The following is a 5,652-nucleotide window of genomic DNA, read 5'->3' on the forward strand; positions in this document are numbered from 1 at the left end:
GGTCTTTTCACTCAAAATTAGTTGAAATTGTGGGGAGTGAAAAGAGATAGAATTTCATAGAGAATGCATTAAAAATGAGGGCATTATGGTCATTGACTAAGGGACATAGATGGAATTTCAAAGAAAGAATAAGGGCATAATGGGAAAGTGTGGTTATAAACTAAAGTGTTAAGGGTTTGAAACCCTTATTTTCTTCATTCCACCGCCACACTCCTCCCCCATTTTCTCTCAAATTTTCATTCAATCCTCCAAGGATTTTGAGGGCTTTTAAGTGGTTTTTCATAGGGCTTTGATTCTAGGTATCAAAAGGTAAGGATTCATACTCTTTATNTTTGTGAGAAGAGGTTGTTGGTGGAACATTTTTCAACATGAATATGTAAAGCTTAATAGACACAAGACTATTCTGCCTTGATGATAAATCAATCAAATTTGAGCAAATATTTAACACTTAACATATTTAATATTAAAAGTATAACTTTGAGTTTCTAGATATGTTGTACAAAAATTACTTATTGCAAATAACTACTAGCAAAAAATACCAATCCAAAATATACAAAATTCACTAACATATGTATGACTTTCATCTATTTTGCACATTGTTTCTCCATGAAATCTCTTATTTCCTTAATACACAATCCAGATTCTGGCACCATTGGAATTGCATAGAAAGCATGAAATGCAATTGGATACTCAATCAAGTAAGCCTCCTTTCCAAGTTTCTTCAACCCATTATAGTACCTTCTTTGTCAATCTTGTAAAGGATCAAACCCTCCCACAATAATAAGTGTTGCCGGAAACTTCAACCGCATAATATCCTCCAATTTAGGCCCGAAAACATTGGCTCCAAGATGATCTCTATCCGACCCTTACTTCTGATTTAGTCCTCTCTTCTCCCCTAAAAAATGGTTGAATTGCTATTACTCCGATGACCTTCAAGTTTTGAAACTCATATTCACAGGCTTTAACTGCCACATGATGCGCCAGGTTCCCTCCTGCACTGTCACCACTAATAAAACACTGCTTTAAATTCACAAATTTCAGGAACCCTTCAAAATTTGTGTTTTTTTCAATGAATTTGAGCACATCAAACCATCCTGAAACTGGCATGGATACTTTGCTCAGGAGCGAGCCTATAGTTCATTGAAATAACTACACTTGTGAGTTCTTTCGCGAATCTTCGACATAAATTATCGAACCCTAAAGAATTAGAAGCCATCCAGGCGAATCCTCCACCGTGAAAGTAGATAATAAGGGGCATATTCCCCCGATGTTTATTGTTGCCACCTTTGCGACAAGGGATGTAGAAGCGAAACCATATATTTCGCGAGGGATCAATGTGGACATCAAAAGTTTTGATGCCATTGATGGGTTCAGTGGAGGGAGTTGGAGCTTGGAATTCGAAGAGGTTTATGAGGCGGCGGTTGATGGAGCCGTTGGAGCGGCAGGATGATCGAAAGCCTAAGTGGATGACAGAACTGAAGAGCCTGATGGTCCATGGGAGGTTTGTCCATGTCGGAGATTGATTTGGCATGATAATCTGAGAGCTTTTGAGGCTTTAAGTGATGAAGAGTTGTTGTTTAAGAAGTAGGGGTAGTTAATTTGATTAATTATAGTAATTACTATATTTAATTATAGTAATTATAGTGTGAAAATATGTCATAACACTTGCCAAGAAAATGTTAGCACTAGTATCATTTAAAATTTGATAGTGTATTTATTCGTACAAAAGGCTGCGTTTGGCTAAGTATTTTTATTCATATTCTAGACCGGATTCTACAAATAGTGTTTGTTTTATTATTTACACAATATTGTCCTGATAATTCAATCCTGACAACTATCCTGACAAATTTTTTTTTGACCGTTATAGTTTGCTTTTTCACTGCATCTTCTCTGCTTCACCATTTCACTTTCTCAGTATCCATTACCAGTTTCGTGCTTCACTTCTCAGTTTGGATTACCATTTTCAGTTCTTCACTTTCTCAGTATCCATCACCACCATTTCAGTTTCTGATAATCCATTGCTAGGTTTAGTGCTTCACTTCCCAGTTTGCATTACCACAATTTCACTTTCTAGTATCCAGTACCAGCTTCAGTGCTTTCCTTCTCACCGTGAACCCGCAAATCCCTCTGTCATAAACCCACCGCGAACCCACCCCAGATCCCCAACTGTGAACCTGGAAATAGATCTGTTACAAACAAACCCACCATGACCTGATTTGTCACACACAAACCCACCGTGACCCGATCTGTCACATGCAAACCCACAGTGACCCGATCTGTCGCAAACCAACCACTGTGACCCGATCTGTCACAAACCCACACCCCAATGACACATAAACCCACCGTGACTGTGACCTAATCTGTTGCAAACCCACACCCCGATCACACACAAACCCACCGTGACCATGACCCGATCTGTTACAAACCCACACCCCAATCTGTCACAAAACCACACCCCAATCTGTCACAAACCCACACCTCCATCTGGATCAAACCCACCTCAGATCTGTGTAGAAGGGGATGTTGTTTTGCGTATTTTATTTGTTTGGCATGAATGGATTGTGAATGGGTTTTTGTTTGATCTATGTAGAAGGGGATGCTGTTTTGCGTTTTTTATTTGTTTGGCACGAATGCATTGTGAATGGGTTTTTGTTTGATCTGTGTAGAAATGGATGCTGTTTTGCGTTAATGGATTGTGAATGGGTTTTTGTTTTATTTGGCATTTGGCACACGCATGATTGTAAATGCGTTTTTGTTCTGTTTGGCACTGGAATGATTTTTTTTTTTTTTATTCGTTTTTGTTTTGTTTGGCACAGGCATGAATCCTTTTCAATGCGTTTTTGTTTTGTTTGGCACACGAATGAATTGTTTTAATAAGTTTTTTGTTTTGTTTGATAGGTTTTTAATCTCCTGTACACACATGGATCCCTTTAATTCTGTTTGATGTTTATCTGTCTCAGAGAAGGGAAAGAGACCTGCGAAGTATCCAAATCCAGTTTGTAAGTTTCCGTTACCTATTTGTTTTCAAGACACCGAGACACTATTTTTTTCATTTTTTTTTATTGGAAATAATTTGTGTTAATACTGTTTTTTTCTTTTCATTAATCCTTTTAATTTGGACTTTAATAATGCATTTTGTACTTGGTTGACTCAAATATTTTATTCTAGTTTCATTAATTGATGTATTTGTTGTGTAGATTCGACACCGTTCTTTAATCGTAGTCAGAAATTACGCTCATATGCACAGATGTTAGCATAATTTGTCTCGACATCGTAGGATTGATTATTACTTGCAACAGAGCAAAAGTTTCGACGTTTTTCCAGACTTGGAGTTCGTCATACACCCTGTTGGTCAACATTGTCTGTATCTTCCCCTGCATTGACGTCTTCAAGCAATGTCGGATCGAACGAGGTATAATTTTATGTGTTTAGTTGATTACGTTAACATGTGAGTATTATATTTTGTAATGTGATTGGTGATTCGTATGGTGCCCTAATATTGGTTGTCCCTCACCGTACTGTCCTTAGATGAGTGATTCTATGGCCTGGTCTGCTAAGATGACCCACAAATTTCTGGTCTTGTTATTTGATCGGGCCAAAACTTCGCACGGTACTGCAATAAAAATTACCAAGAAATGTTGGACGACATATCATCACTGGCTGGCAGGAGACTCAACGTGACACAATTAACCTCTAAGTTCTTTTGCCTGCAAAAAGTTTATCAAGCATGGTGGAAATTGCTGCAACACACGGGGTTTGGGTGGGATCACGAGTCACAAAGTCCAACGTGTCCCGTTGAGGTTTGGCAAGAATATGTCAAGGTAAATTTTCATATTTTTTAACTATTATTATTCAACGACACCGTAAATGTATGCATTTTTTTTAACTGCTAAATATTAATATATTATTCTTTTAACTTACCAGCAAAACCCACTGGCGCAACAATTTTACCATAAGGGACTTCCTCACAAGGAGCTTTATGAAATAATATTTGAGAAGCAAACTACCACTGGAAGATATGCGTACACATCTACATCCCAACCGGTGGAGACCTCTAGTTATTCCAATCCCGGCGTGGTTCCTATGGATAAGAGCGACTTTGAACCTGATCCTGATCGGACGACAAGGGAAAAACGGCCAAAAACATCTGGCCATGGAAGAGCAAGAAATAGGAGGCACAAAAGGGGGCCGGGACATTCAATTGCGAATGCCATTTTTAGCTTGATGGATGAGCTTGCGGAGAAGCGGACTATAGGATCGAGGGCTACCAATCGCAGTGCAGATGAGAGGGAAGAAGAGAACACCAGTGCTCCATCTGATCCTTTTTCCATGAGCAATTGTATTGACATCATGACGGCCATGCAAGTACCGACACAGTTTTACCTGCCGGCTACCACGTACTTATATGAAAATCCAGGGTGGCCAGAGATATTCGTGAAACTCCCACTGCAGGAAAAGGCTAACTGGATTTATAACAACTTTCCTAACAATAAGTAGATGACACTATATTTCATAATTGTTTGGCAACAATTTTGTATGCGTCAGTGCGTAGTTATCATTACAATTACAATTTATAATGCTACTGTATGAACTTATTTATGTGATATTACAAGTGTAAACACTGTTTTCGATTGTCATTACAATTAAATATTGATTGTTATATTTTGCTAAGTAGTACAACAACTGTTAATTGTTGATAAATGTTTTGCAAATGTGTAGGTTTAAATGGCGTCGTCTAGTCGTACAGGAAGAAGACGACGTGCTACAGATGAGAGGGGCGAAGAAGAAATACTGACAGATATAGCCGTGGCACTCTGCGGTGTTGCCGCATTAGAAGCAAGTGGGCGTGAACCACGACATACATCCCTATTAACCGGTCATCAGTACATGTTGGAAGTACTCAACGGTCATCCTACCAGGATCTATGGCAAGTGCCGCATGGACAAAGACTGTTTTACATTGTTATGTGAATTTTTGTCCGATCAAGGCAAATTGCAACCGACCAAGAGGACGAGTTTGGAAGAACAAGTTATGATATTTCTAACAATCGTTGGAAAAAACGAGACAATCAGAACGACGATGGAGGATTTCCAACATTCGGGTGAGACGATCTCTAGACATGTTATCGTAATTTGCGACGCTATATGTGAGTTGAAGACAGAGTTTATCAGACCACCTGACTTCAATGATGTTCCATGGGAAATATCAGCCAACAGAAAATATTACCCTTTCTTTAAGGTACTGGTTCATTATGTTTGCTAATAGTAGATAGTTAAGTTCATTGTGTTATTAATTTTTTTAGTAGGTTAATATTAGTAAAATTCAATTTTCATGATAGGACTGTATTGGAGCCATGGATGGCACACATGTATACGCTTTGGTTCCACGTGAATTTGTCGATAGGTACCGGAATCGCAAAGGATCGATGTCACAGAATGTAATGGCTGTACGCGACTTTAACATGATGTTCACTTATGTCGTTACTGGATGGGAAGGATCTGCGCATGATTCAAGAGTTTTAAATTCAATTATTGATGATCCTAATTCTGGATTCCCACATTCTCCACCAGGTATAAGTATTTTCTTGACATATTGTAGCGTATTACCTCCACTGTTGAGGCCCTGTAATTCAAATAAAATGTATGATATTAT

The 5,652-nt window shown here is 38.5% G+C and overlaps 1 pseudogene; it reads right to left on the minus strand.

The window, feature by feature from the left end:
• Window positions 1–584: 584 nt before the first annotated feature.
• Window positions 585–1,531, minus strand: LOC116118594 (annotated as a pseudogene).
• Between the last annotated feature and the right edge of the window lie 4,121 nt (window positions 1,532–5,652).

This window comes from Pistacia vera, unplaced genomic scaffold, assembly GCF_008641045.1.
Source record: "Pistacia vera cultivar Batoury unplaced genomic scaffold, PisVer_v2 Contig849, whole genome shotgun sequence".
Lineage (NCBI taxonomy): Eukaryota > Viridiplantae > Streptophyta > Magnoliopsida > Sapindales > Anacardiaceae > Pistacia > Pistacia vera.